Source organism: Benincasa hispida, chromosome 1, assembly GCF_027475165.1.
Source record: "Benincasa hispida cultivar pf3 chromosome 1, pf3_genome.v1.1, whole genome shotgun sequence".
Lineage (NCBI taxonomy): Eukaryota > Viridiplantae > Streptophyta > Magnoliopsida > Cucurbitales > Cucurbitaceae > Benincasa > Benincasa hispida.
Genome location: NC_143478.1, coordinates 101,223,319 through 101,240,878, shown reverse-complemented (window position 1 = coordinate 101,240,878; position 17,560 = coordinate 101,223,319). Strand labels below are relative to the sequence as shown.

At 35.8% G+C, this 17,560-nt stretch overlaps 1 long non-coding RNA gene across 1 annotated transcript; it reads left to right on the top strand.

The window, feature by feature from the left end:
- The first annotated feature begins 9,111 nt into the window (after nt 1-9,111).
- Nucleotides 9,112-10,281, top strand: LOC150038915 (uncharacterized). Its single transcript, XR_016527380.1, has 2 exons — nt 9,112-9,908; nt 9,994-10,281. It is a non-coding gene; the product is annotated as an uncharacterized LOC150038915 (long non-coding RNA).
- The last annotated feature ends 7,279 nt before the right edge of the window (nt 10,282-17,560 follow it).

The window sequence follows — 17,560 nt, the reverse complement described above, 5'->3', positions numbered from 1 at the left end:
GCGCCGTTGCCGGGAAACTTGGCAGCTAATTATTTGTTGAGTTTTGTGTCTCTACAGGCAACCTTTTTATCATGGGAGTATTGTAACTTGTGCGATCAAGTTGTAAACAATATTGAAGTGTAGGCGATGCGCCGAAAACCAATATTGACCCCAGGCTAGAAGGGCAATCAGTCGCATGAGCTGAAGGTAGTTCTAAGCACATGGTGGCCAACATGCGCCCAACAATTACCGAAAGTTCCAATGGTCAGGGCAAGCTCTTGGCCTAAGCAGTTGAGAGCAATCTCCTGCATGGGAGACTCCTTGCGGTGACAACACTTCAATTTCTCCAGGGACGTTTTCTACTCTATCTTTACTTTGCTTTTCTAGTTTAGTTTATTTTTCTTGTTATTTTGGATATGCAGCTGCTTCCTTGGTTGTGGTGCGTTTGCTCCTTGTAGGTGCGAAAATAACTCTCCTCGGTGCGCAGTTACAACGGAAGAATTCCCACCATCTTTCAACGCGTGGCTTCGATCGCATGAATTCCAACGCATGATCACATCCATTATTTTGTCTATGGTCTTTTTCTTGTTATCTTTTATACATTATCCTTTTGAAATTCTTCTTGTCCGATTGCGTTCCTTTGTGATGCATCTATGATGGTATGTATAATTTACCGCATCTGCTTACTAAGCATCGCAAGGTTCACCTTACTTTTAATAGCTTCTTCAAATTTTGAAAGTCTTAAGTTTTATTATGTACAAACCTTTGCTCAAACATTTATTACCGCATTCCTGTTGAGTTTGTTTTTAGCTTGTGGCGGAGTGCTGCCAACCTCTAAGTTTGGGGGTGGCAGCGATCCTGGAGAATTTCGTTCATTACATTTCGATCATTCCTTCAATATATACATACATACATACATACATACATACATACATACATACATATATATATAAAGGCACTTACCCATAGTTGGATGTCCGCATGACACATGTGGGGGCAAGCCAAAACGAAGGTAAGTCGCCAGGATCAATGCATAAGCGCAACTCCTCTGTCAGGCGCAAGCCAAATTAAGCAAAACAAGAGTTGAGTTGAATATGGAACGCAACCGAAGTTGGATGCCCGCATGACACACGTGGGGTAAGTCAAAACGAAGAGCGTAACCAGGTTCAACGCCGCATTCGAATAAGCAATCGCAAAGTTTTGATTTATTTTGAACGGACGCATTCTCAAAAGCTAAACGCAAAGTTACGGGGGATGAATAAAACGTTTTTGAGCAAAGGCTTGCCGGATTTAAACTTAGAAAAGTTCTTTTTGAAGAAGCAGTCAAAGTGGAGGAGAGCGTTGCGGCCATGGTCAAAGGTATGAGTAAATTATATTCTGAGAGGCTAGTCATCGCAAAGGAAAGACAGCAGGTGAGTTAGAATTTCTTGAGCATAACGCATGCTTGAGGACAAACATGATTCTAAATTTGGGGGTGTGATGACGGGCATAAATGCACGTCATCTTAGGCCTTTTATTTAGAATTATGAAGGCTGTTAAGTAGAATATGCAGCAATTATGTTAGGAATTCATGAGAAAATGAGTTTGCGTCGTTCAACATTAAGAATCTCGGCTAACCCATTATTATGCATTATTATGCATTCAATTGTCTATCTTTGTAGTTAACGCAAAAAGCGGACACAGATGCGGAAGCCGGGCTATCACATAGACGACCGCATGCAGAGAACTTCTCCATCGCAAAGGCGAACGCATACGTTCAACACATGGGTATTTCGGTAATCAACCGCATACATCCATCGCATAGGAGTTGCGATCGTCAAGCGATTGTGGTCATCGTGTAGAAGTTGCGGTAATCAAGTGAATGCAATCATTGCAAGATTACGGCTACACGATGATAACCATAATAGAGGGATGAACGCAAGGTTGGTGGAATAGAAGCATCAACACATATCTCGGGAAAATCAAAAGATGATGTTGACATTTCACCTACCATGCCATTACCAACAGAGATTCAGAAAAGGACCATCACGCCGCGAATGTCAAAATCAGAGCAGGTCTATTAATGTTGTCGATGATCAAGCTCTATAAATAGAAGTCGATGAGCAAAATTTCATTTTATCCAAGTTTCGGCCTTCGGGCAGTTCCTTGTGATCCAGACGAACGCGTTAGAAGAAAGTTTGAGAGTTCTTCATCTTCTTTACCCATTCCGAGTGATGACCGGAGCCTTCTCCGGAGTTAGATCTCAAGAGAGTCAGCTCCACCGCCCTTCCATGGCACCACCGGCAGCCTTGACACACATCCGCTGGAAGTAAGACATTTCTTCCAGTTGGTCATTTCATTTTCTCTTCCGTTCTTATATTGTATTGTATTGCATTATGCCTTAAGAAATTAATACATTTTGTGAACAATGCATTTCTATAATTTCCTTTGACTTCATCTCCATCTTCACTACATAACATATTTAACCTTCATTGCATCACTTAGTGAGATTGCTAGAGTATCGCATACCTAATCATGCGGCATAGGAATATAAAGCATGTAGCAAACCACCGAGAGGTGTGCGTTGTGTGAGTGTTGTGAGAAAACCTTATTTGCTTAGTGTGAAGCTGTAGCAACGCCTGTCTATAGGTAGACGCAATGCTTGTCTATGAGTAAAGTCAGCAACAACTAACTGTTCGGGAGGGTAAGTGGTTGGTCCCATTAAGCAATGTAAGCAAGTATTCACTAGAGATAGGAATAATCTTACGAAGTTTATGCGGTTACCTTGTCTTATGAGCGCATCATTCATCATTTAGGCATACTTGGAAGATTAGTCTAAAAACCAAATCTAAAACTCGAGAGAGCGGATTGGAACGTATAAACAAGAATGGGGAACTTAGGAATAAGCTCCGTTTGCTATTACACAGCGTATGCACCCTACGGAGAGGATATTGCATGCGTCCAAGAGGTAGGATACGGTGGTATGCGATCATCTTGTTTATGTGTGGGAGCACATGAGTAGGAATAGAGACTTAGGAATAAGACCTCTCGACACTTCGCATATACATCGCATGTGTCCTAGAGTTAGGTTCAAGTTTGTGTAGCATGATCGCATAGCTTGCATTGGCTGAGGTTGCCCTTGCGGTCAAGCTTAGGGTTACGATGAAGACATTCTCACGTTTTATCTATTTTTCCATACATTTACCACGCGCAACAGTTGCCGTGTCTCTACCTCTCATTCATACTTCCAATGCTTTGTCTGTTAGTTAGGAGTAGGAGTAGTTATTAGTTTATACCCTCCATCATTCTTTTATTTATCCGCCGCAAACACATCACCGCATAGCATTTAGTTACAAGTCCCTGAGTTCGACCTCGGATCACCCGAGAAACTTGTGTTTGCGTTATACTTGGTGTGAGTGTAAGAAAACTTGTGACAGGAACGCTAAGTCATCGCATACATTCGTAAACGCATAGTTTCATTCCAACGCATGACCATCGACACATGAGAATCAATGCATACCTTAAGACATGCATTGGATAATTGCGTTCACTAATTTTCGTCACCAATAGCCTATAAACTTAAGCATGTTCATCTAATCTGTGCTACAAGGGTAAATTCAAAGCATGGACGATTACAAGGATGCGTGCGAGCTTGAATTTAACTAGCTAAGACTTGCGATCGTGATAGGAGTGTCAATTTAACACATAAAAGCAAGTCTAATTTAAAGAAGATTCAAGAAAAAAACATAATTCTAATTTAAAGCACAAAATTGAATAGAAAACTCATTAAAACACAAGAATGTTCGATCCAAGAACTAAATAAAAGATTACCTCATCGATTCATAGACAAACCGATGGGATACAATCCAAAACATGTCCATAATCCAAAAATAAAATAAAAACTAACCTAAAGATACTGAAAATTAAAGGAAAAGAAAGAAGGATGAAGTTTTATTTCGGCCTCCATCAATTCGGCCTCCTAAATTTGACATGGTTTGACCTAGAGCCGAGGAGAAGAATATATAGAGATCAACGCAGCGTTGCAACGCTGATGCGACTGAAGGGAAACGCCAGGCAAGAAGTCCAAGGCATGGTCAACGCTCACTTGCGCCACGCCTCGTTGCTTGTCCATCAATGGTCGCGGTATCGCAACGCTCTAGGGAAGCGTTGTAACGCTGATGCTTTTGTCTTTCAGCATTGAAGTTCAAACATTAAGATGCGTTGGAACGCTGGCGATGATACAACTCTGGAGCATCATGACATTTGGAGTAGCGTTGCAACGCTGAGTCCTTTGCCAGATCGATGACTTGATACTCGATGCTCGTTGATTTGGTAGAATTTTCTTGATTACTTGATAGCCCTTTACTCGATGGTACTCGATGATGCTTGATGGTTATCATACTCGGTGGAACTCGATGGCATTTTGGTAATTTCAGCTCCTTTAAAGCCCAGATGTTCAAATCAACTTCGAATTGCTTCAAATTAACCCTGTTCTTCACCAAATGATTAATTCTACCTCTTGATTGCTTGGTACCTACAAAATAGAAAAATAAACACATAAAATCCACTAACGAGACCGAATTAAGCTAGGAATAATAGCTCTTTTTTAGAGCTATCAACTACCATGTCCTCTTTGCCTTTGCTCCTAGTCAACCCCACGGTGAATGATACTTGGAGATGGGATCTTGATAAATCTGATTAGTTCTCTTCGAATCAATCAGTCAGCATATTGCCTTTGGAGGACAATTTGAATGTTTCTCTCTTGAGAACATTTGGAAAGCTCCCACCCCTAAAAAGGTTTGGTTCTATCTTTGAGAAGTTAGTCACAGTAGCATTAATACTGTGGATCTTCTCATAAAAAAAGCTCTCCATGGATTTCATTGGCTCCTAATTGGTGTGTTCTTTTCCATCAAAATAGTGAATCCATTATGCATCTTTTGGTCTTTTATGACTTTTCTCAATCTTTTTGGGAGAGAATTTTGTGGTGCTTCAACTATCATTTGGTCTTCCAAATGACCTTCTCACTTTACTGAATTCACTTCTTATTGGTTACCCATTTAAAGCAAAGAGAGAGATTCTATGGACCTTCATTATCAAAGCTTATTTATGGCTCATATGGAATGAACAAAACAATGGGGTCTTTGAAGATAGAAAGATGAATTTCCCTCGCTTCTTTGATCATCTATTGTATATTGCTCTCACTTGGTATAAACTCACTCCAACTTTTTGTAATTACAATTTTACATCTCTTATATTTTACAGTAGAATATTATTATGTAATGTGACATGACATCTTATCTTTTTGTAATTTCATACCATCAATAAAATTATTTCTGACTATTTCTCATTAAAAAAAAAGAAACAAAACTTAAAGATGTTAAACTTTTGGAAGTTTCCACATATTTTTAAAACTTTTAAAATATTAGGATTATTTTTAAAATAAAGTATAAAATTTTAGAATATTTTCTAAATGTTTTTCTAGAAATGGTGGAAGATTTGAACAGGTATTTTGATCACCAACACATACCATACACCTATTAAATACACAATTGAAAGCCAATTAAGTAACACAAATTAAGTCCTAGTTGAGCTATGATTGAGCGTATTAGACAAACTTTAACTAAGAATATTTTATTAAAAATAGAAAGAAAAAAAAATTTTAGTCTCCAAATTTTTAAGTATATGTGCATTTGGTCATTGAGTTTAAAAATATAACTTTTTAGTTCTCTAATTTTTAAGAATAATTACGTTTGGTCCCTGAATTTTTAAAAGATACCTTTTTATATTTTAAATAATTATATGATATTTAAAATTAAAAATATTTTAAAAAAATAATTCTAGAGGGAAGAGAATTCTTAAAAATTATTTTTCTAAATTACAATGTCATATAATTATTTAGAATAATAATAATAATTTATATATATACTATATTAAAAGGGCCAAAATGGGTGAATCTTTGAATTCCAGTTTTGCCCTTCATTCTTCAACATATATCCATTATACCCTTGGATTTCATGGTTTTTTTCCCCTCTAAATAAAATTAAGATTGAATTGTTAGTTATAAAGGGTTAGTTAATGATTTGATCTAATTTTCATCTTTTTATGATTGTTATGATTATGATGTACGCTCAAGTTTCATTTAATTCTCACCCCCTAATTCTTTGAAGGGGAGAATTTTATATTTATTCTTCCCATTTTGTACTGTAATTCCCTTTTTGTGGTTAGCTTTTTTAAACCATTGGCCATGGACGAGCAATTGAAGGAGACAGAAGGTGATGACGAATTTGATAAAGGATAGTGAACGTGAATCCAAGCAAAGAAAAAACCGCAATAGTATGAACTCAATCGCAGTTTCATAAATGAAGAAGGGAGTAAGACGAAGAGGTGGATTCACTCTCAGATTCTTTCTCAGTTTCCTTACTCACACAAATTAATTGCGGAATCATCCCATTATTACTTCTTGAATCATAAGTTTTTAGTTTTTCTTTATTTAATCTTGTTTTATTTTCTTTTATATTTTTATCACGAGAAACACTTTAATATTGGATTTGCATGGATTTAGGGAGAGAATTAATTTGTTTTTTGAATATTTCATTTGCATCCATTTTTTTTTTTTTTGTAGAAACTCAATAAACAAATGAGGGAGGAAGACAGAAAGCATGATCCACTCTCAAATTCTTTATTTGTTTTCTTACTCACACGAATCAATTGTGGAGTCATCCCACTATTACTTCTGGACAGTAAATTTTTAATTTTTTAATTCAAATTTGTTTATTTTTTATAGATTTTTATCCAGAGAAACACTTAAATCTTGGATTTACATGGATTAGGGAGAGAAAATTCAATTTTCTTTTTGTTGAATATTTCATTTGTATCCATTCATTTTTTTTTTTTAGAAACTCAATAAACGAGGAAGGGAGAAAGATGAAAAGAAGATTCACTCTCAGATTTTGCTTTGTTTCCTTACTCACACAAATCAACTGTAGAGTCATCTCACTATTACTTCTTGATTGAGTAGTAATTTTTTTTTTCAATTCAATTTTATTATTTTTTTTTTATAGATTTTAGCAAGAGAAATACTCAAATCTTGGATTTAGATGGATTTAGGGAGAGAAAATTCAAATTTCTTTTTTATTGAATATTCCGTTTAAATTAAAATGTTTAGATTGCTAGTCATTGAAATTAGACACATCAATGAGAGATTTTGTAGACTAAATTTTAATTAGATGGAGATTTATTTGATTGATAATGTTTTTCTAAAAAAAAATAAGGAAAGAACGAAGTAAAATAAATATAAATTAAAATTAAATAAAATATTTTTTTATTTTCAGAATTAAGATATTTCTGTCAAAGTCGGTAGTTTTTTTTTTTTTTTTTTTAAGAAAAGAATAATCAAATATCTCGTAAATATAACCACATGGTGACATTAATTGAAATTTTTAAATGATGTTCAAACTTCAAGTTTGATTTTGTCACTTAAATGAAACAATTGGAGTGGATATCAAAATACTTATCTTTTATGTTTTTGAAATACTTTTTATGAATGACTTATTTGTTGTCTTATATATTAAAAAAAATCTAAAAGAAAGGAATGTCTCACTTAGAGAAATGAATTTTTTTTAAAACTAATTTAAAGCAATAACTATTAGCTAGCCATTATCTAATTATTTAGAACACATTACTTATTTCATGAATGTTCTCAACAATAAACTTACATTAATGTTAAATGTAACGTCCCAAATTTTCATGTGAAATTTTGTTTAATTATTTGGGTTTTATTTTAGGTTGAGGTTGGTTTTTTAATAATTTATTTGAAATCTTTTGATTTGGAATATTGGGTGAGGAATTAAATTGTTGTGGGTGTGATTTAATTTTCCTTTAAAATTTTATTTGAATGTTGGGAATAATGAGTTTGTTGGGAGTTAGGATTAAAGGAATTAAATCATTATATATATATATATATTAAATCACTTAAGGTTTGGTTGAAAAGGGTTAAAGTGGAGCTTCGGTTTGCGTGCAAGTAAAAAAGAAAAAAAGAAAAGAAACCCAGCCCTTCACCCCTTCGTGCGCCGACCCCTCCCCCCTCCAAGCCCTCTTCTCCCAGCCGCGCAAGGAGACTCCACTTCCCACCCGTAGCCGCCGCCGACCGCTCACCAGAAGACGTCGCCGTTCGAGTCTCGCCCGTTAGTCGCCGTCCTCAGTCTTTCGCTATCGCCGTTCCAGACGGGAGCCATGCCCATCCGCAGTCGTCCTCAGCTGCGCTCCACCGTCGTTGTCGAGGCTGTCAACATCCGCAGCAGTGGTCGTCCGGACAGCTTCGGGTCTGCTCATGTGGCCCTCTATTTGCAGAGTAAGAACTTGGTTGTTTTGGTCAGTTTCTTATGCAGAGTCGCGAACAGGACAGCAACAAACGGAGCAAAGAACAAAACCGACAAAACAAAAGCTTGAGTTTTAATTGTCACAAGATAAAACAACCAAAAAGAAAATCTATTTGGAATGCACCGTTACCGATTAGAATACACACCCTTTCTACCTGATTACTCGAAAAACAAAACGGGAAAGCTTTTGATTGAAGAATGGAAGAAAGTAAAAAATGATATGTGAATCTAAACTATTTTTATAGGCCTTTGGAACTGTTGTGGAAGAAAGAGCCACAGAACATTCGAGGGCGCGTCGAAAAAGGTGGCGGAAGATGCGTGCGGAGGACCAAGTTTTTCCTCTTTTAATTATTAAAATAGATAAAAAAAATAAAATAATAATATTTTTATTAAAAAATATTAATCACACACGCCTCGCCCGGACGGATGGTGGTAGCGGCGAGTGTGGGACGTCTACCGAACTCACATTAGTCTATCTCCTCACTCCCTTCCCCAACCAAAGGTCGGTTCCCTCTTATTTTTTAAAATTAAATTTTCACCCCTCTTATTTTTTAAAATTAAATTTTCACCAAGAGAAAGAAACATTTTTTTTTCATCGTTTCAGTTTATACTACACTACATAAGCAAAAGTGTCTTACGGCTTGAACATTTATGTAGTGAAGTGTCTTACGGCTTGAACATTTATGTAGTGTAGATGATTCAGAATATACTAGCATCTAAGGCTCTAAAGAGTTTGCCTAAAAACCCCACTTGTCATCAAGTATACGCTTCAGACCCTAAGCTCTGTAAAAAATCCTCGGGGCCCTAATTTGTTCAAGTCGGAGATTTCCCGATTTGACCGAGGATGGGATCAAACAAGGAAAAATATTTGGGGCTCGTTCAGGGATGGGGACGGTATCCCAACCTCGATTAATCCCCGATCCCGATTGTTATATTTATATTTTTATAAATATATATTTGTAATATATAAAAGAATTGATTTATATATATGTTTACTCTTTATTGTTCAGCCCAAGGCCCAAAACTTAAAAACTAAAAAAAAACCCTAAATTAAACACTATTCAACCCTAAATTAAAAAGCCCACTGTTGACTGCACCAAAAAGTTTCCCTTTCCACCTTCCCTTCTGTTTTCGCGAAGACCGAAGTCAGAATGCCCTACCGCCAGCCGCCAGCTCCTACCCTCCTTACCTACCGAGTACGAGTGCCGACTATCGTGCCGTCTGCCTACGTCTGTGAGTTCGTGAGCCAAGCGTCTGGGTGTTGCGCGTCTGGCCATCTGGGCGAAGGGCGAAGTGACTGGACTGAAGCCAAACTCTGAAGGGTCTGGCCCGCCGTCTGGTTGTTGCGTCTAGCCATCTGGGTGAGTGTGAAGGAAGACCGAGCATCTGGCCGTCTGGGTGTTGCGTCTAGCCGTCTGGGTGAGCGTAAAGGAAGACCGAGCGTTTGGGTGAAGACTGAAGGCAACTGTCGACTGGCCGTGTCTGGGTGTTGCGTGAGCCATTTGAGTTCACTTTGGAAAACCTTAAAAACTAGACGTAATTAGTAATACCTAACAAGACTGCCTGTTCAAGGTAATACATGAGTCTGCTTTCAAGACTGTCCATTTGAAAAATAGAAGTATATATTTTGATTGTTTTGTTTTGTTTTCATTTGAAGTGAAGAAGACTTTGTGTTATTCCGAGAGGCGAGATCTGTCCGTTCAAGCTTCAAGCCGGTTCCGTCTGAGATTATTGTCGTTCAAGCCGGTAAAAATTTCCTTTGCCATTTGAAAAGTATGTTTGTGTATGTTTGAATGCTTTGAATTTTAGGCTTGAATATGTTTGAAAAATATGTTTTAATGCTTTGAATTTTGGGGTTTAATATGTTAGAAAAGTATCTCCATAATTCTAATTGAATACTTTTGGCGTTCGAATTTTAATTTTAAGACATTCCACAATTCTAAGACATTGTTTGAATGCTTTGAATTTTGAGGTTGAAGCTTTGTATGTGTTTGAATGCTTTGAAATGTAAGTCCAAGTCTAAAGAGGGTTTTTAAATTAAATCTTTGGTAGGTTGAAAACAATGTCTTCATCACCTTCTACAAATGAAGATTCTCCAAGTCCAATTCCAAGTCCAATCCCAAATCCAACCCCAAATCCAACCCCAAATTCAATCCCAAATTCAACCCCAAATTTAACTCCATGCTCTTTGAATGATGATAAATTGAATGTTGATAATTGTGTTATTCTTGGTGAGGATATTGAGAAGGGATCTTTAAAGAGAAGATTGACATTGGTTGTTCGGAACCATTTTAAGAAACAAAAAATAGATGAAGTAGATAAGGCGGTTTGTAGTTATTGCAAACGAAAATTAGGGGTGAAAGTAAAAATGGAACCAAACATTTGCATGACCATATTAAGATATGCCCATATAAAGGACAAAGGGACAAAAGAACATACTATCCCTATTGACATTGAGTTTATATAACTTTGATCAGGATGCAAAAAAAACATTAGTTAGGATGATAATAAAACATGAATATCCTCTTTCAATAGTTGAGCATGAAAGTTTTAGGGAATTTTTTAATGTCATCCAACCATTGTTTAAGATGGTGTCAAGAAACACAATAAAGAAGGAGATTTTGAAAATTTATGAGACTGAAAAGTTGAAAATCATGACATTGTTGAATGAGATCAAAGGAAAAATTGTCCTTACAACGGACATGTGGACTTCCAACCACCAAACAAAAGGTTATATGGTTGTCACTGCACATTTTGTTGATGATAGTTGGGTTTTGCAAAACAAAATAATCAGGTTTATATGTCCCTTCTCCATGCACTTCTGAGATGCTTCATAAAGAAATAATGGAATGTCTGTTAGACTGAAATATTGATCGAAAATTGTCATCTGTAACTGTAGATAATTGTGGTACAAATGACTCCATGGTTAATATGTTTGTTGATAGTTTGTGTGAAACTTAATATTGGATGGGAGTTTATTTTATATGCGGTGTTGTGCTCATATTCTGAACTTAATTGTGAAAGATGGGTTGGCAGTGATAGGAGATGGGATCGAAAGATTACGTAGTAGTGTGTCTTCTTGGGTGCATACACAAAAAAAAGTTGAAATTTGAGGAAACTACTCGACAATTGAATGTTTATGATGGTTAGATATTGAGTCTTGATTGTTGTACTAGGTGGAATTCTACATATTTTATGTTAGCCACTACATTAAAGTACAAGGCCGTTTTTTATCGAATAAAACAATGAGAGCCAAAGTACAAATATTTGCTTTGGATCAAGATTGGGTATTAGCAAAAGAGATATGTGAGAAACTGAAAATATCTCATCACGTGACTGAAATATTTTTTGGATAAAAAATCCTACTGCTAATCTTTTTTTTCCAAAAATTTGTAAATTGAAATTGGCTATTTCTGAGTGGACGAATTCTGACATTCAAAAGATAAGAGACATGACATTGTTGAATGAGATCAAAGGAAAAATTGCCCTTACAACGGACATGTGGACTTCCAACCACCAAACAAAAGGTTATATGGTTGTCATTGCACATTTTGTTGATGATAGTTGGGTTTTGCAAAACAAAATAATCAGGTTTATATATGTCCCTTTTCCACACTTATGAGATGCTTCATGAAGAAATAATGGAATGTCTGTTAGATTGAAATATTGTTCGAAAATTGTCATCTGTAATTGTAGATAATTGTAGTATAAATGACTCCATGATTAAATTGAAATTGGCTATTTCTGAGTTGACGAATTCTGGCACTCAAGAGATAAGAGACATGGCTTCAAATATAATTTCAAAGTTTGATAAGTATTGGAAGAAAATTCATGGGGTAATGGTCATAGTTGCAGTTTTAGATCCACATTACAAATTGAAGTTGATTAAGTTTTACTTCCCTAGAATTTATAAAGTTTTTTTTCTTGAAGCGGAAAGGATTAAAAAAAATTGTTCATATTTGGAAATGGAATATCAGCTGAAGCATGAAGGTGAAGGTGATGATTATCACTCTAAAAATTTAGATGGAACCTCATAGAATATAGAATTTGATGATTTTAATGATTATGACTTGTTTGTATCAAATTCCAATAATATGAATTAGAAGCAACAGTTTGAAGCATATTTGGATGAATCTGTTTACCTTGAACATTTGATTTTAACATTTTGAGTTGGTGGAAATTGAATGGTGTTAAATATCCAATTTTACAAGAAATTGCAAGAGACATATTAGCCATCTCGTTATATTAGAGTCTGCTTTTAGAACTTGTGGTGGGATTGTAAGCCCATATGTAACAAACTTCATTTGAAGACGATAGAGGCTTTGATATGCGTTCAAAATTGGATTGCAATTAAAGTTTTGACAATTAGTTTGTTTATTTTGTTTTACCTCTTTTTAGCATTTAATATATTAATAAATATTTTTTTTATTACAAATATTTGATAATATAAGATACTAGCATGGGAAAAGAAATGGTTAAAATTTAGCAACTATTTTACAAGATGCAGACGATTCTGATGAAGATGGTGTGGTGACTAAGGTATGCTCAAGGATTAACATTATTTTGTGGTCTAGTTTTTTTTCTTTTTTTTTTGTAACATTATTTGTTAATTACATTTTAAATGTGGGAATGAATAATACTCACAACTGATGGAATGATGCCAAGAAAGGAGAAAAATTTGAATGTGAAATCATCGTTGAAGAGAGAAAGACGAGTTTGATTGAATTTTAAGTTGTAAACTTATTTGAATGTATAAGACGTTTGCCTTTAATTGACTTCCTTATTCAAACTTTATTGAATTTTAAGTTGTAAACTTATTTAATGGATTTGTTAGCTTTTAAATTGTCAATTATGTTTATTTCATAGATTAGTCTATTATTTTTTGTTTATTTTCTGTGGACTAGTCAAATTTTAAATAAAATAACTTGAATTAAAAAATGAGGAATTCGATAAACTTATTTAATGGATTTTTTGTGGACTAATCAATTTTTAAATAAAAAAAATGGAAAATCCCTGCAGATAAATGGGGAATGGAGCCCCACGAAGACCCTGTTTCCCCGACGAGGAATCTCCACCCCCGTCCCCACTTTTAAATGGTGGGGACAGAGGCGGGGATGGGGGAGAATTTCCCCCATGGGGCCGGGGACGGGGGACGCCCCCCCACCCCGCCCCGACCCCGTTGCCAACCCTACCGTATATGATCCACTCTAACTGCACCAGTAGTGAGAAACTCTCTAATGGTACTGTGTTTATGACGTATTTGTCGTTTCTTTTTGTTGTAGTAACGGTTTTGAACTTTTGCAATTGCTGCAGTACTATCGCAATGGATCAATATGGTTGGTACTGACTTTTCCCATAAGAGAATTTCTAATAGTAGACTTCTAAGTCAGCTTGCTTTTTCACTTGTCATTTTTTATTCCATCGTAGATTGGCCTAAAATAGTCTGTTTCTTGGACTTCCAAGAAACTCCATCTACTTTATTAAAGATATAGTCACTTGTAGCATTTGAATCATCCGAAAAAGTTCCGGTCAGCATCGTTGAACCCTTCCAAGACAGCGAGAAACTTTTGATAATATAATCCTAAGTTTTGGGTTTTCTTCAAGTACCTCATTACCCTTTCTATAGCATTCCAATGCTCTTTACTAGGTTTGCTTGTAAAACTGCAAAGTAATCCTACAACACAAGCTATGTCAGGCCTAGTGCAGTCAACAGCGTATCTAAGACTTCTTATGATGCTCGCATATTCAGATTAATTAACACTATCACTAGTGTTCTTGAACAACTTAACACTAGAGTCATAAGAAGTACAGGCTGGTTTACAATCAAAGTAATTATATTTTTTAGAATATTTTCTATATAGTGAGATTGATCCAAAGAAATTTCTTTTTCAAACCTATTCACTTTTATGTCTAAGATTACACTAGCATTTCCTAAGTCTTTCATGTTGAAGTTTGCACTTAATATTGATTTCACATAATTTATGATGTGCAAGTTCGACCAAGAGATCAACAAATCATCTACATATAGACACAAGATAGTGTAGAGATTATTTTCAAACTTATAGTAGATGCATTTGTCAGTTTCATTAACCTTGAAATCTTTAGATAGGATAAGATCATCAAATTTTTCATGCCATTGCTTAGGAGCTTGTTTTAGTCCATAGAGAGATTTGTCTAATTTACTCACCTTATTTTCTTAACCATGGACTACAAAACCTTCAGGTTGTTCCATGTAAATCTCTTCTTCAAGTTCATCGTTTAGGAAAGTGGTCTTTACATCCAACTAATATATTACGAGGTTATAAAGGGTAGCGAGAGAAAGCAGGACACAGATTGAGGTAATTTTAGTGACAGGGGAGAAGGTAACAAAGAAATCTACATTTTCTCTTTGTTTAAAGCCCTTTGCCACTAACCTAGCTTTAAATTTGTCAACAGTTCCATCAAGTCTAAGTTTCCTCCTTAAGATCCATTTGCACCCTATTGCCTTGCAACCTGGGGGTAGATCTACTAAGTGCCAAGTCCTATTTGACTCAAGTGAGTTCATCTCATCATTTATGGCTTCTTCCTATAGGTTGGCATCTACTGAGGACAGGGTAACTTTTAGATCTTTAGGATCTTTTTCTACATTATAGGTTAGGAAGTCATTCCCGAAATCTTTGGCGATTCTAGCTCTTTTGCTTCTTCATAGGTTCTAAGTCAGTTTCCTCTCTAAGGTTAAGATTTTTAACTATGGTTAGACCACTTGATCTTGAAGCCCCACTATTCCTTGATTTAAAAGGAAATCCATCTTCAAAGAAGTCGACATCATTTGACTGAATGATCACTTGGTTTACTAGATCATAGAACTTATAGACTCTACTATTTAAGGCATAACCTATAAAGATACACTCGTAAGCTCTACTAGCCAGCTTTCTCTTTTTCGGGTCTGGAATCCTTACAAAGGCTAGACAACCCCATGTTCTAAAATAAGATAACTTTGGTTTCTTATTCTTGAGAATTTCGTAAGGTGAAGTTTTGTTTTTAGACTTTGGGATTCTATTCAGGATATAACACATGGTAAAGATGATTTCACCCCACCAACCAGATAAGACTTCTAAACTAAGTAAAATAGCAATTACTAGCTTAGCTAAAGTTCTATTTTTCCTTTTGGCTTTTCCGTTCATTTCAGGAGAATAAGGTGCGGTCTTTTCATGTATTATTCCATGTGAGTTAAAAAACTCATTAAAACTATCTAAGTCATACTCAGTTCTCCTACCACTACGAAGTCTTTTAACCTTTCTATTAAACCGATTCTCTACTTTAGAAACAAATAGTTTGAAGGTATCAAAAGCATTACTTTTTTTTTTCAGCAAATATACAAAAGTAAAATAAGAGCAGTCATCAATAAAAGTAATAAAATATCTTTTATTTTTCCTAGTCAAGGCGCCATCAAATTCACATAAATCAGAATAAATTAAATCTAGAGGCTCAGAAATCCTAAGTATAGACTTATATGAAGTTGTAGTAATTTTAGCCTAACTACAATACTCACATTTATCAAATTCATTTGTTCCTAACTTAGGTATCATTTTCAGCCTAATCATGTTACTAATTAAATTCTTATTCACATGATAGAGTCTAGCATGCCAAACATTCATTAAACACAACATATACACAGAAGATTTCATTTTATTAAGGTACAAATTTAATTTGAACATTCCCTCAGTTGCATACCCTTTCCCTATGAATACATTATTTTTTGTAAGGGTATATAGGTCTGCCCCTATAATTTGAGTAAACCCGACTTTATTGAGGAGATAGCCCGAGACCAAATTCTTTCTTATCTCTGGAGTGTGCAGGACGTCCTTCAACGTAAGGGTCTTCTTAGAGGTAAACTTTAGTTCCACCTTGCCGGTTCCAGCAACTTTCGTAGAGTGGTGATCCCCCAACAGAATATTCTTATCCTTAGTTTTAGTATAAGTTTTAAAGAAACTAAGGTAATGACAAACATGACACGTAGCACTAGTGTCTATCCACCACCCTTCACAACCACCAATCACATTTACTTTTGTGATCATGGCGACTAATGGTTCTTTTTTTAAGTTTGCCTGACCAGCAGGACGATGCCTATTCCTACAGTTCCTAGCCATGTGCCCAGGTTTATTACAATTAAGAGGAATTATACCGTTTCTCTTAAAGGATGCTTCTATTTTTTCTGTTGGTTTTGGTTGCTGGAGCCATGGTTCTGACTTGCCTCTTTGTCCTCTTTGATTTTTAGTCAGGTCTAACCACGGTAGAGGCGGGTTTCCTAGATACGACATTCACCTCCTCCCTCTGGTCCTGCTTTTGGGTTTCCTCCTTAATCCTTAGCTAGGTGATAAGACTCTCCAAGGAGAATTTCTTGGTCTTATGCCTCAAAGTGTTCTTAAAGTCCTTCCATAAATGGGGCAACTTATCAATAATAATAGCAACTTGGAATTGTTCATCTAGAGGCATACCTTCAATATTATCTCGTGGGCTATCTTCTAGAGTTCATGGGTCTAGGCCTCCACAGATTTGTCATCCGTTAGCCGGGTGTCGTATTTATTTTGCAGGGCATCCCTGAACTCCTTCGCTGTCTTCATTATACTATAGTAGTCATACAGATAATCAATTAAACCATTTAAAATAAAGTTCTTACAAAGAAAGTCTTTCTCCTCTTAGTCAATAGCTTTTTTTAACTGTTCTTCAGTTGGTTCTTCTGGTACAAGTGTCGACAACTTTATTGACGGTGAAAAAGAACAACATCTTTTGCTTCCACCATTTGAAGTTCGTTCATTCGAGTCAAAATGGACGGTTGAGGTCAGATATCATAACGTCATTGTTACTAGTGAGGGCCATTAGTGATGTGGCTGGGAAACATCTTAAAATTGTTGGAAACGGCAAGATCCTCAAATGATGAATAGGACAAAAACAAACGGTCAGGTCACGACAGTTGAGCAAAGAACAAAACCTACAAAACAGAAGTTCATTATGAGTTGCAGAGCTTGCTCTCTTTAAGAAATTTCGCAGCTCTACCTAAATATGCAAGCAGGTCAGGAATACTGCCACATCGTCCCTAGGATAAAACAGCTTAAAAAGAAAACTCGATTGGAAATGTACCGTTATTGATAAGAATATACACCCATTCTAACTAACTACTCGGGAAACGGAAAGTGGAAGAGAAAGTAGGAGATGAGAGCTTTCAATTGAAGAATGGAAGGAAG